A 15,263-nucleotide genomic window follows, 5' to 3' on the forward strand; every position below is an offset into this window, starting at 1 on the left:
GTCATCGTCGCCATTAGGAGCAGGGTTCTTTTTTGTAGCCAAGAAGGATGATTCACTGAGACCTTGTATAGATTACCGCCTTCTAAATAAGATCACGGTTAAATTTCAGTACCCCTTGCCATTGTTATCTGATTTGTTTGCTCGCATTAAGGGGACTAGTTGGTTCACCAAGATAGATCTTCGTGGTGCGTATAATCTAGTGCGTATTAAGCGAGGCGATGAGTGGAAAACTGCATTTAATACGCCCGAGGGCCATTTTGAGTATCTAGTAATGCCATTCGGACTTGCCAATGCTTCATCAGTGTTTCAGTCCTTTATGCATGACATCTTCCGAGAGTACTTGGATAAATTCCTGATTGTGTACTTAGATGACATTTTGATCTTCTCGGATGATTGGGAGTCTCATGTGAAGCAGGTCAGAACGGTGTTTCAGGTCCTGCGTGCTAATTCTTTGTTTGTGAAGGGATCAAAGTGTCTCTTTGGTGTTCAGAAGGTTTCATTTTTGGGGTTCATCTTTTCCCCTTCTACTATCGAGATGGATCCTGTTAAGGTCCAAGCCATCCATAATTGGACTCAGCCGACATCTCTGAAAAGTCTGCAAAAGTTCCTGGGCTTTGCTAATTTTTATCGTCGCTTCATCTGCAATTTTTCTAGTATTGCTAAACCATTGACCGATTTGACCAAGAAAGGTGCTGATTTGGTCAATTGGTCTTCTGCTGCGGTGGAAGCTTTTCAAGAGTTGAAGCGTCGTTTTTCTTCTGCCCCTGTGTTGTGTCAACCAGATGTTTCGCTTCCGTTCCAGGTCGAGGTTGATGCTTCTGAGATTGGAGCAGGGGCTGTTTTGTCGCAGAGAAGTTCTGATTGCTCGGTGATGAAACCATGCGCCTTCTTTTCCAGGAAGTTTTCGCCTGCTGAGCGAAATTATGATGTGGGCAATCGAGAGTTGCTGGCCATGAAGTGGGCATTCGAGGAGTGGCGTCATTGGCTTGAAGGAGCTAAGCATCGCGTGGTGGTCTTGACTGATCATAAGAACTTGACTTATCTCGAGTCCGCCAAGCGGTTGAATCCTAGACAAGCTCGTTGGTCGTTGTTTTTTGCCCGTTTTGACTTTGTGATTTCATACCTTCCGGGCTCTAAAAATGTGAAGGCGGATGCTCTGTCTAGGAGTTTTGTGCCCGACTCTCTGGGTGTATCTGAGCCGGCGGGTATCTTCAAAGAGGGAGTAATTGTGTCTGCCATCTCCCCTGATTTGCGGCGGGTGCTGCAAAAATTTCAGGCTAATAAACCTGATCGTTGCCCAGCGGAGAAACTGTTTGTCCCTGATAGGTGGACGAATAAAGTTATCTCTGAGGTTCATTGTTCGGTGTTGGCTGGTCATCCTGGAATCTTTGGTACCAGAGAGTTAGTGGCTAGATCCTTTTGGTGGCCATCTCTGTCGCGGGATGTGCGTACTTTTGTGCAGTCCTGTGGGATTTGTGCTCGGGCTAAGCCCTGCTGTTCTCGTGCCAGTGGGTTGCTTTTGCCCTTGCCGGTCCCGAAGAGGCCTTGGACACATATCTCTATGGATTTTATTTCAGATCTTCCCGTCTCTCAAAAGATGTCAGTCATTTGGGTGGTCTGTGATCGCTTCTCTAAGATGGTCCATTTGGTACCCTTGTCTAAATTGCCTTCCTCCTCTGATTTGGTGCCATTGTTTTTCCAGCATGTGGTTCGTTTACATGGCATTCCGGAGAATATCGTTTCTGACATAGGTTCCCAGTTTGTTTCAAGGTTTTGGCGAGCCTTTTGTGCTAGGATGGGCATTGACTTGTCTTTTTCCTCAGCTTTCCATCCTCAGACTAATGGCCAGACCGAACGAACCAATCAGACCTTGGAAACATATCTGAGATGCTTTGTTTCTGCTGATCAGGATGACTGGGTGTCCTTTTTGCCTTTGGCTGAGTTCGCCCTTAATAATCGAGCCAGCTCGGCTACCTTGGTTTCACCGTTTTTCTGCAACTCTGGGTTCCATCCTCGTTTCTCTTCAGGGCAGGTTGAGTCTTCAGACTGTCCTGGTGTGGATACTGTGGTGGACAGGTTGCAGCAGATTTGGACTCATGTAGTGGACAATTTGACCTTGTCCCAGGATAAGGCTCAACGTTTCGCTAATCGCAGACGCTGTGTGGGTCCCCGACTTCGGGTTTGGGACTTGGTTTGGTTATCTTCTCGTCATATTCCTATGAAGGTTTCCTCTCCTAAGTTTAAACCTCGTTTTATTGGTCAGTATAGGATTTCTGAGGTTCTTAATCCTGTGTCTTTTCGTCTGACCCTTCCAGATTCTTTTTCCATACATAACGTATTCCATAGGTCATTGTTGCGGAGATACGTGGCACCTATGGTTCCATCTGTTGATCCTCCTGCCCCGGTTTTGGTGGAGGGGGAGTTGGAGTATATTGTGGAGAAGATTTTGGATTCTCGTGTTTCAAGGCGGAAACTCCAGTATCTGGTTAAGTGGAAGGGTTATGCTCAGGAAGATAATTCCTGGGTCTTTGCCTCTGATGTCCATGCTCCCGATCTTGTTCGTGCCTTTCATATGGCTCATCCTGGTCGTCCTGGGAGCTCTGGTGAGGGTTCGGTGACCCCTCCTCAAGGGGGGGGTACTGTTGTGAATTCTGTGGCAGAGCTCCCTCCTGTGGTCACAAGTGGTACTTCGGCTGGTTCTCTCTGTGAGCTTCCGTTGGTGGAGGTAAGTGGTACTGCGGCTTCTGAGTTTCCTTCCTCAGGTGAGTGGTGAAGTCGTTAGGTGCTCCTCTATTTTACTCCACCTAGTGCTTTGATCCTGGCCTCCAGTCAATGTTCTAGTATTGGACCTGTTTCCTCCTGGATCGATCCTGTGGCCTGCTGCTCTGCATAGCTAAGTTCCTCTTTGCTATTTTGTTGCTGTTTTTTTCTGTCCAGCTTGTCAATTTTTTTTTTACTGCTTGCTGGAAGCTCTGGGACGCAGAGGGTGTACCTCCGTGCCGTTAGTTCGGTACGGAGGGTCTTTTTGCCCCCTTTGCGTGGTTTTTGTAGGGTTTTGTGTTGACCGCAAAGTTACCTTTCCTATCCTCGCTCTGTTCAGAAAGTTGGGCCTCACTTTGCTAAATCTATTTCATCTCTACGTTTGTCTTTTCATCTTAACTCACAGTCATTATATGTGGGGGCTGCCTTTTCCTTTGGGGTATTTCTCTGAGGCAAGGTAGGCTTATTTTCTATCTTCAGGCAAGCTAGTTTCTCAGGCCGTGCCGAGTTGCATAGGGAGCGTTAGGCGCAATCCACGGCTGCCTTTAGTGTGGTTTGGAGAGGATTAGGGATTGTGGTCAACAGAGTTCCACGTCTCAGAGCTCGTTCTTGTTTTTTGGGTTATTGCCAGGTCACTGTATGTGCGCTGACCTCTATGTTCATTGTGGTACTGAATTACCTTTCATAACAGGGGCTCTGGTGAGGGTTCGGTGACCCCTCCTCAAAGGGGGGGTACTGTTGTGAATTCTGTTGTCAAGCTCCCTCCTGTGGTCATGAATGGTACTTCGGCTGGTTCTGTCCATGGGCTTCCTCTGGTGGTTGTGAGTGGAGCTGCGGCCTCTGAGTTTCCTTCTACAGGTGACGAGGTTAATTCGTTAGCTGGCTGCTCTATTTAACTCCACTTAGATCATTGCTCCATGCCACCTGTCAATGTTCCAGTATTGGTCTTGTTCTCTCCTGGATCGTTCTTGTGACCTGTCTTCCCAGCTGAAGCTAAGTTACTGCTTGTTTTTCTCTGGTTTGCTATTTTTCTGTCCAGCTTGCTATTTTGATTTTTGTCTTGCTTGCTGCAAGCTCTGGGACGCAGAGGGAGCGCCTCCGCACCGTGAGTCGGTGCGGAGGGTCTTTTTGCGCCCTCTGCATGGTCTTTTTGTAGGTTTTTGTGCTGACCGCAAAGTTACCTTTCCTATCCTCTGTCTGTTCAGTAAGTCGGGCCTCACTGTGCTAAATCTATTTCATCTCTGTGTTTGTAATTTTCATCTTTACTCACAGTCATTATATGTGGGGGGCTGCCTTTTCCTTTGGGGAATTTCTCTGAGGCAAGATAGGCTTTATTTTTCTATCTCTAGGGCTAGCTAGTTTCTTAGGCTGTGTCGAGTTGCATAGGGAGCGTTAGGAGCAATCCACGGCTATTTCTAGTGTGTGTGATAGGATTAGGGATTGCGGTCAGCAGAGTTCCCACGTCTCAGAGCTCGTCCTATATTATTAGTAACTATCAGGTCATTCCGTGTGCTCTTAACCACTAGGTCCATTATTGTCCTTACCACCAGGTCATAACAAACGCCACAGCGCGCACAGTTCTGCGCTCCCGCAAGCGCCGGTCAATCTGAATGGCCAGAGACATAGAATCACTCAGACCGAAAGGCGTGGGAAACCCCACCATAACATCTTTAACGGATTCAGAAAGACCCTTTCTGAAAATTGCCGCCAAAGCATCATCATTCCATTTAGTCAACACAGACCATTTTCTAAATTTCTGACAATACAATTCTGCCGCCTCTTGACCCTGAGACAGGGCCAACAAGGTCTTCTCCGCTTTATCCAGAGAATTAGGTTCGTCATATATTATTCCAAAAGCCTGAAAAAAGGAGTCTACATTAAGCAAAGCCGGATTCCCAGATTCCAGGGAAAATGCCCAATCCTGTGGATCACCACGCAGCAGGGAGATGATGATTTTAACCTGCTGAATGGAATCACCAGAGGATCGAGGTCTCAGAGCAAAAAACAGTTTACATTTGTTTTTAAAACTCAAAAATTTGGACCTGTCACCAAAAAACAAATCAGGAGTAGGAATCTTCGGCTCTAAAACAGGAGTCTGAACAATATAATCAGAAATACCCTGTACCCTAGCAGCAAGCTGGTCCACACGAGAAGCTAATTCCTGAATATCCATGCTAGCACAAGACTCCTCAGCCACCCAGAGAAAAAGAGGGAAGAGAAGAGAAAGCAGAGTGCAGAAAAACAACACCTTTCTTCCCTTCTTCTGAGATGCATTTAACTCATTATCGGCCAGTTGTACTGTTATGATCCGGTGACCTTGGAGCCGCATGGAACTTTCTCTGGGTTGGTGGAAACTGTACTGACCACAAATCCTGAACTTAACACCTCAACTAGAAGTAGCCGTGGGGTGTGCCTAACAAATCCTAGACACCTCGACACAGCCGGAGGACAAAATACCCCTATAGATGGAAATAGAAATTCTACCTTGCCTCAGAGCAGAACCCCAAAGGATAGGCAGCCCCCCACAAATATTAACTGTGAGTAGTAGAGGAAAAGACACACGCAGGCAGGAAACAGGATTTAGCAAAAGAGGCCACTCTAGCTAAAATAGGAAAGGATAGGACAGAATACTAAGCGGTCAGTATTAAAACCCTTCCAAAAATATCCACAGCAGAAGATACAAAAATTCCACCATCTAACTAAAGATGTGGAGCGAATATCTGCAACACCAGGGAATCCAACAAGACTGAGAAAACACTGACACAATCTAAGCTGGACAAGAGAAAACAAATGAATAGCACAGAATAATTAAGCACACAGCATGTGTGTTATGAATTGGTGATTTAGAACCACAATGGACCTGGTGGTTAAGAGCACTGAAAATGACCTGATAGTTACTAATAACATTGGACGAGCTCTGAGACGTGGGAACTCTGCTGGCCGCAATCCCTAATCCTATCACACCACACTAGAGGTAGAAGTGGAGCGCTCCTGACCAGACCTAGGCGCCTCGGGCACAGCCTGAGAAACTAGCTAGCCCTGAAGATAGAAAAATAAGCCTACCTTGCGTCAGAGAAATTCCCCAAAGGAAAAGGCAGCCCCCCACATATAATGACTGTGAGTAAAGATGAAAATACAAACACAGAGATGAAATAGATTTTAGCAAAGTGAGGCCCGACTTACTGAATAGACCGAGGATAGGAAAGATAGCTTTGCGGTCAGCACAAAAACCTACAAACAACCACGCAGAGGGCACAAAAAGACCCTCCGCACCGAGTAACGGTACGGAGGTGCTCCCTCTGCATCCCAGAGCTTCCAGCAAGCAAGACAAACCAATATAGCAAGCTGGACAGAAAAAAATAGCAAACAAAAGTAACACAAGCAGAACTTAGCTTATGCAGGGCAGACAGGCCACAAGAACGATCCAGGAGAGAGCAAGACCAATACTGGAACATTGACTGGAGGCCAGGAACAAAGAACTAGGTGGAGTTAAATAGAGCAGCACCTAACAACTTAACCTCGTACCTGAGGAAGGAAACTCAGAAGCCGCAGCCCCACTCACATCCACCTGAGGAAGCTCATGGACAGAACCAGCCGAAGTACCACTCATGACCACAGGAGGGAGCCTGACCACAGAATTCACAACAGTACTCCCCCCGAGGAGGGGTCACCGAACCCTCACCAGAGTCCCCAGGCCGACCAGGACGAGCCAAATGAAAAGCACGAACCAGATCGGCAGCATGAACATCAGAGGCAAAGACCCAGAAATTATCTTCCTGACCATAACCCTTCCACTTAACCAGGTACTGGAGTTTCCGTCTCGAAATACGAGAATCCAAAATCTTCTCCACTATATACTCCAACTCCCCCTCAACCAAAACCGGGGCAGGAGGATCAACGGATGGAACCACAGGTGCCACGTATCTCCGCAACAATGACCTATGGAATACATTATGGATGGAAAAAGAAGCTGGGAGGGTCAAACGAAAAGACACAGGATTAAGAACCTCAGAAATCCTATACGGACCAATGAAACGAGGCTTAAACTTAGGAGAGGAAACCTTCATAGGAATATAACGAGACGACAACCAAACCAAATCCCCAACACGAAGTCGGCGACCCACACAGCGCCTGCGGTTAGCGAAACGTTGAGCCTTCTCCTGGGACAATGTCAAATTGTCCACTACATGAGTCCAAATCTGCTGCAACCTATCCACCACAGTATCCACACCAGGACAGTCCGAAGACTCAACCTGCCCTGAAGAGAAACGAGGATGGAAACCAGAATTGCAGAAAAACGGCGAAACCAAAGTAGCCGAGCTGGCCCGATTATTAAAGGGAACCTGTCACCTGAATTTGGCGGGACTGGTTTTGGGTCATATGGGCGGAGTTTTCGGGTGTTTGATTCACCCTTTCCTTACCCGCTGGCTGCATGCTGGCTGCAATATTGGATTGAAGTTCATTCTCTCTCCTCCATAGTACACGCCTGCACAAGGCAAGATTGCCTTGCACAGGTGTGTACTATGGAGGACAGAGAATGAACTTCAATCCAATATTGCAGCCAGCATGCAGCCAGCGGGTAAGGAAAGGGTGAATCAAACACCCGAAAACTCCACCCATATGACCCAAAACCAGTCCCACCAAATTCAGGTGACAGAGTCCCTTTAAGGGCGAACTCAGCCAAAGGCAAAAAGGACACCCAATCATCCTGATCAGCAGAAACAAAACATCTCAGATATGTTTCCAAGGTCTGATTGGTTCGCTCAGTTTGGCCATTTGTCTGAGGATGGAAAGCCGAGGAAAAAGACAAATCAATGCCCATCCTAGCACAAAAGGCTCGCCAAAACCTCGAAACAAACTGGGAACCTCTGTCAGAAACTATGTTCTCCGGAATGCCATGTAAACGAACCACATGCTGGAAAAACAATGGCACCAAATCAGAGGAGGAAGGCAATTTAGACAAGGGTACCAAATGGACCATCTTAGAGAAGCGATCACAAACCACCCAAATGACCGACATCTTTTGAGAGACGGGGAGATCCGAAATAAAATCCATAGAGATATGTGTCCAGGGCCTCTTCGGGACCGGCAAGGGCAAAAGCAACCCACTGGCACGAGAACAGCAGGGCTTAGCCCGAGCACAAATCCCACAGGACTGCACAAACGAACGCACATCCCGCGACAGAGTCGGCCACCAAAAGGATCTAGCCACCAAATCTCTGGTACCAAAGATTCCAGAATGACCAGCCAACACCGAACAATGAACCTCAGAGATAACTCTACTCGTCCATTTATCAGGGACAAACAGTTTCTCCGCTGGGCAACGGTCAGGTCTATTAGCCTGAAATTTTTGCAGCACCCGCCGCAAATCAGGGGAGATGGCAGACAAAATTACCCCCTCTTTGAGAATACCCGCCGGCTCAGGCAAACCCGGAGAGTCGGGCACAAAACTCCTAGACAGGGCATCCGCCTTCACATTCTTAGAGCCCGGAAGGTACGAAACCACAAAGTCAAAACGGGAGAAAAACAGCGACCAACGAGCCTGTCTAGGATTCAACCGTTTGGCAGACTCGAGATAAGTCAAGTTCTTGTGATCAGTCAAGACCACCACGCGATGCTTAGCTCCTTCAAGCCAATGACGCCACTCCTCGAATGCCCACTTCATGGCCAGCAACTCTCGATTGCCAACATCATAATTACGCTCAGCAGGCGAAAACTTCCTGGAAAAGAAGGCACATGGTTCCATCACCGAGCCATCAGAACTTCTTTGCGACAAAACAGCCCCTGCTCCAATCTCAGAAGCATCAACCTCGACCTGGAACGGGAGCGAAACATCTGGCTGGCACAACACAGGGGCAGAAGAAAAACGACGCTTCAACTCCTGAAAAGCTTCCACAGCAGCAGAAGACCAATTGACCACATCAGCACCCTTCTTGGTTAAATCAGTCAACGGTTTAGCAATACTAGAAAAATTATTGATGAAGCGACGATAGAAATTAGCAAAGCCCAGGAACTTTTGCAGACTCTTCAGAGATGTCGGCTGAGTCCAATCATAAATGGCCTGAACTTTAACAGGGTCCATCTCGATAGCAGAAGGGGAAAAAATGAAACCCAAAAATGAAACCTTCTGAACACCAAAGAGACACTTTGACCCCTTCACAAAAAAAGAATTCGCACGCAGGACCTGGAACACCATTCTAACCTGCTTCACGTGAGATTCCTATCATCCGAGAAGACCAAAATATCATCCAAGTATACAATCAGTAATTTATCCAGGTACTCTCGGAAGATGTCATGCATAAAGGACTGAAATACTGATGGAGCATTGGAAAGCCCGAATGGCATAACCAGGTCCTAAAAATGGCCCTCGGGCATATTAAATGCTGTTTTCCATTCATCGCCCTGTTTAATATGCACAAGATTATACGCACCACGAAGATCTATCTTGGTGAACCAACTAGCCCCCTTAATCTGAGCAAACAAATCAGACAGCAGCGGCAAGGGGTACTGAAATTTGACTGTAGTTTTATTTAGAAGGCGGTAATCAATACAAGGTCTCAACGAACCATCCTTCTTGGCCACAAAAAAGAACCCTGCTCCCAATGGCGGCGACGACGGGCGAATATGACCTTTCTCCAAGGATTCCTTTACGTAACTCCGCATAGCGGCGTGCTCAGGCACAGACAAATTAAACAGTCGACCTTTTGGAAACTTACTACCAGGAATCAAATCGATAGCACAATCGCAATCCCTATACGGAGGTAGGGCACTGGACTTGGGCTCATCAAATACATCCCGGTAATCTGACAAGAACTCTGGGACCTCAGAAGGGGTGGATGATGAAATAGACAGAAATGGAACATCACCATGTACCCCCTGACAACCCCAGCTGGACACAGACATAGATTTCCAATCCAATACTGGGTTATGGACTTGTAGCCATGGCAACCCCAACATGACCACATCATGCAGATTATGCAACACCAAAAAGCGAATATCCTCCTGATGCGCAGGAGCCATGCACATGGTCAGTTGGGTCCAGTACTGAGGCTTATTCTTGGCCAAAGGCGTAGCATCAATTCCTCTCAATGGAATAGGATACTGCAAAGGCTCCAAGAAAAACCCACAGCGCCTAGCATACTCCAAGTCCATCAAATTCAGGGCAGCGCCTGAATCCACAAATGCCATGACAGAATAGGATGACAAAGAGCAGATCAAAGTAACAGACAAAAGAAATTTCGACTGTACCGTACCAATGGTGGCAGACCTAGCGAACCGCTTAGTGCGCTTAGGACAATCGGAGATAGCATGAGTGGAATCACCACAGTAAAAACACAGCCCATTCCAACGTCTGTGTTCTTGTCGTTCAGCTCTGGTCAAAGTCCTATCACATTGCATAGGCTCAGGTTTATGCTCAGATAATACCGCCAAATGGTGCACAGTTTTACGCTCATGTAAGCGTCGATCGATCTGAATGGCCAAAGACATAGACTCATTCAGACCAGCAGGCATAGGAAATCCCACCATGACATCCTTAAGGGCTTCAGAGAGACCCTTTCTGAAAATTGCTGCCAGCGCACATTCATTCCATTGAGTGAGCACAGACCACTTCCTAAACTTCTGACAATATATCTCTACCTCATCCTGACCCTGACACAGAGCCAGCAATTTTTTCTCTGCCTGATCCACTGAATTAGGTTCATCATACAGCAATCCAAGCGCCAGAAAAGACGCATCAATATCACATAATGCAGGATCTCCTGGCGCAAGGGAAAATGCCCAGTCTTGAGGGTCGCCACGTAATAAAGAAATAATGATCTTAACTTGTTGAACTGGGTCACCAGAGGAGCGGGGTTTCAAAGCCAGAAATAGTTTACAATTATTTTTAAAACTCAGAAACTTAGCTCTATCTCCAAAAAAGAAATCAGGAATAGGAATTCTAGGTTCTAACATAGAATTCTGAACCACAAAGTCTTGAATGTTTTGTACTCTTGCAGTGAGATGATCAACACAAGAAGACAGGCCTTTAATGTCCATCAATACACCTGTGTCCTGAACCACCCAAATATCTAGGGGAAAAGAAAGACAAAACACAGTGCAGAGAAAAAAAAATGGTCTCAGAACTTCTCTTTTCCCTCTATTGAGAAGCATTAGTACTTTGGGCCTCCAGTACTGTTATGAATTGGTGATTTAGAACCACAATGGACCTGGTGGTTAAGAGCACTGAAAATGACCTGATAGTTACTAATAACATAGGACGAGCTCTGAGACGTGGGAACTCTGCTGACCGCAATCCCTAATCCTATCACACCACACTAAAGGTAGCCGTGGAGCGCTCGTGACCAGACCTAGGCGCCTCGGGCACAGCCTGAGAAACTAGCTAGCCCTGAAGATAGAAAAATAAGCCTACCTTGCCTCAGAGAAACTCCCCAAAGGAAAAGGCAGCCCCCCACATATAATGACTGTGAGTAAAGATGAAAATACAAACACAGAGATGAAATAGATTTTAGCAAAGTGAGGCCCGACCTACTGAATAGACCGAGGATAGGAAAGATAGCACAAAAACCTACAAACAACCACGCAGAGGGCACAAAAAGACCCTCCGCACCGAGTAACGGTACGGAGGTGCTCCCTCTGCGTCCCAGGGCTTCCAGCAAGCAAGACAAACCAATATAGCAAGCTGGACAGAAAAAATAGCAAACAAAAGTAACACAAGCAGAACTTAGCTTATGCAGGGCAGACAGGCCACAAGAACGATCCAGGAGAGAGCAAGACCAATACTGGAACATTGACTGGAGGCCAGGAACAAAGAACTAGGTGGAGTTAAATAGAGCAGCACCTAACGACTTAACCTCGTCACCTGAGGAAGGAAACTCAGAAGCCGCAGCCCCACTCACATCCACCAGAGGAAGCTCATGGACAGAACCAGCCGAAGTACCACTCATGACCACAGGAGGGAGCCTGACCACAGAATTCACAACACATGTGTGCCACAGAAACAAAAACCAGACACTTATCTTTGCTGAATTGGCAGCAAGGCAGGAGGAACCAGACAAAGATCCAAAACCTCCCAGAACCATGGACAACTGGCAAGGACTAATGAATCCTGCACACCTAAATATCCCAGTCAGAACTGCAATCAGCAGATACACCTGGCCAAGACTGCAACTCAGGGACAACTGCATTCCCACCTACAACCACTGGAGGGAACCCAAAAGCAGAATTCACAACAATATATGTGTGTGTCATCTCCTCCTGTATATAGTATATACCTGTATGTCATCTCCTCCTGTATATAGTATATACAGTACCTGTGTGTCATCTCCCATGTATATAGTATACATGTGTGTGTCATCTACCCTGTATATAGTATACTAGCTATTGAACCAGTTCTACGCCCGGGTGGCGAGCATTTATATTGGTATATGGTCTCCATCCTGGTATGTGCTGCTCCATCCTGCGTCCCCATCCTGTCATGTGCTGCTCCCATCCTGCGCCCCCATTCTGTCTTGTGCTGCTGCCATCCTGCGCCCCCATTCTAACATGTGCTGCTCCATCCTGCACCCCCATTCTGTCATGTGCTGTTCCCATCCTGCTCCCCCATTCTGTCATGTGCTGCTCCCATCCTGCGCCTCCATTCTGTCATTTGCTGCTCCCATCCTGCACCCCGGTTCTGTCATTTGCTGCTCCCATCCTGCGCCCCATCCTGTCATGTGCTGCTCCCATCCTGCGCCCCCATCCTGTAATGTGCTGCTCCCATCCTGCGCCCCCATCCTGTCATGTGCTGCTCCCATCCTGCGCCCCGATTCTGTCATGTGCTGCTCCCATCCTGCGCCACCGTTCTGTCATGTGCTGCTCCCATCCTGCGCCCCGTTCTGTCATGTGCTGCTTCCATCTTGCACCCCCGTTCTGTCATGTGCTGCTGCCATCATGCACCCCTGTTCTGTCATGTGCTGCTCCATCCTGCGCCCCCATTCTGTCATGTGCTGTTCCCATCCTGCGCCCCCGTTCTGTCATGTGCTGCTCCCATCCTGCGCCTCCATCCTGTCATGTGCTGCTCCCATCCTGCACCCCGGTTGTCATGTGCTGCTCCCATCCTGCACCCCCATTCTGTCATGTGCTGCTCCCATCCTGCGCCTCCGTTCTGTCATGTGCTCCTTCCATCTTGCACCCCCGTTCTGTCATGTGCTGCTGCCATCCTGCACCCTCGTTCTGTCATGTGCTGCCCTATTCTGTCGTGTGCTGCTCCCATCCTGCGCCCCCGTTCTGTCATGTGCTGCTCCCATCCTGCGCCACCGTTCTTTAATTTGCTGCTCCCATCCATATGCCCCATACGCTGCTCCATAATATTTGCCCCGTATCAGGTGGCGTAAGTAACAAATAGCTGTGGCATGAAGTGCCACAGCCTCATGCCACAGCAATTTGTTACTTGCGCCACCTGATTCCTTTCCGCCGCCATTTTCTTGGTCCTCCTGCTGGCGGAATCGGCGCCTGTGCAGTCAGTGCTTTCCAGCGCCATTTTCTTGAAGACACACTGCAAGAAAATGGCGGCGGAAAGGAATCAGGTGGCGTAGGTAACAAATTGCTGTGGCATGAAGTGCCACAGCTTCATGCCACAGCAATTTGTTACTTACGCCATTCCTTTCCGCCCATTTTCTACGTCCTCCTGCTGCCGGAATCGGCGCCTGCGCAGTCCGCGCTTTCCAGCGCCATTTTCTTGAAGACACACTGCAGGGCGCAGGCGCCGATTCAGGCAGCAGGACAAAGGAATCAGGCGGCCTAAGTAACAAATTGCTGTGGCATGAAGTGCCACAGCTTCATGCCACAGCAATTTGTTACTTACGACATTCCTTTCCGCCCATTTTCTTCATCCTCCTGCTGCCGGAAGTGCTAGCACCCTTTTTCCACCACCATACTTAATGGCATTACTATAGAATCCCACTGCTTTGGGGTGACCTTGGTTGGATAGTGTAGGTGTTTTTTCTTATGCATACCATTACAAGGGTATTTACATCTGGGGGAGTGGGGGGATGGGCGCTTTTCCAGCATTCCTGGGACATTCATCCTGTGCTCTAGTCATTAGATAATGTAATATTTTGATATATGTTTTTGTATTAATTATGGCAATTAAAGTTTGTTTTATAAATCATTGCTCTGAATTGCTCTCCTTTTGGCATCCTATACATTGGAAGGGAAATTTATGTTGCGGAGACTAAGCGTCTCCGCAAGATACATAGACATGTTGCGGTCTAGAAAGACGCGCCGCATGTCCGTCTCCACAGGGAAGCCGCGGGCGCCGGTGCCCGCATAGTGGACATGGGATTCCTTTAAATCTCATCCACTATGCTGTAACATCTGGACGCTGCGGATTGTCTGGAGTGTGGGTCCCATCAAAGAATAGACCCAGTGATTTAGTGACTGTGCTCCTGAGCTCTGAGCACTCTGGTTGGTGCTGTCTGTGGATGAGAATCCTGCACTGACCAGACAACACAGAGCTCCGGGGGTTACAGTCAGTAAATCACTGCTTCTAGTCTCTGACTGCAGCCACTGCCTCCTCTCTTTACTCTGCTAAGCAATCCATCACATTCAGACCATTGTTTACCTCTTGTTGAGGGGGTGATTGAGGTCCTGCACACAGCTGCAGCTTCGTTCCAGCCATGAGTGTGCAGACGTCGTTCTGCACAGGTTGGAAGTGTGTGCAGTCAGTGCAGGGAGAAGGAGGCGATCTAACAGGTGCCAGACAGGATGAGCCGGGAGGAGGAGTAGCTGTGAAGAAGACAGGAGATGTCTCACCTCTGAGCAGGTTATCCTATCATGAAGCCACACGCTGGCAGCTTCCTGTCTCGCACAGCCGCGGCATTGAATGATGATGTCATGCAGCTGCTGCTGTGTGAGACAGGAAGCGCGAGCAGGAAGCATCCATTCCCTGCAGCTCCACTCCACTGCCATTTTCTCTTGCAGGCAGCGGAGCTGCAGGGATTGCTCCTTGCCTGCCACACAAGAGGGCAATCTGGCCAGGGGGCCCCAGGAGCTGGATAACCTGTCCTGATTGCCCTCATTATTAGCTACCCTGCAGGGGCCCCCCAGAGCCTCCGGGCCCCAATGCAGTCGCAACGGTTGAACCGGCGGTATATCCGCCCATGATGGACTCCATAGTACTTTCATATTATAATGGCTGTACACAACCCCCCACCTTCCCACACAAACATCACGAGATCACCACAATTTTTATTTCCATTAATTTGGCTTTGCATCATTTCTCATGAAGCTCCTGAAGCGTTAACAAACTTAATGACAGCAGTGTTGTATACTTTCAGGGTTGCTATTTTTAAAATGGCATCTCTATAGGGGAATCTCCACTATATAGGCTCCTCAATGTCAATTCAAAACTGAATAGGTCCCTAGAAATATAAGTTTTATACATTGCTCTAAAATAATGAAAAATTGCTGGTAAACTTTTAACCTTTCTACCAAAATGAAAGGATGTTTGAAAAATTATCCTG

At 47.9% G+C, this 15,263-nt stretch overlaps 1 pseudogene; it reads right to left on the reverse strand.

Moving 5' to 3' along the window:
* LOC138646128 (zinc finger protein 208-like) overlaps positions 1-15,263 on the reverse strand; it is a 162,721-nt pseudogene that overhangs the window by 22,882 nt on the left and 124,576 nt on the right.

This window comes from Ranitomeya imitator, chromosome 7 (assembly GCF_032444005.1).
Source record: "Ranitomeya imitator isolate aRanImi1 chromosome 7, aRanImi1.pri, whole genome shotgun sequence".
Lineage (NCBI taxonomy): Eukaryota > Metazoa > Chordata > Amphibia > Anura > Dendrobatidae > Ranitomeya > Ranitomeya imitator.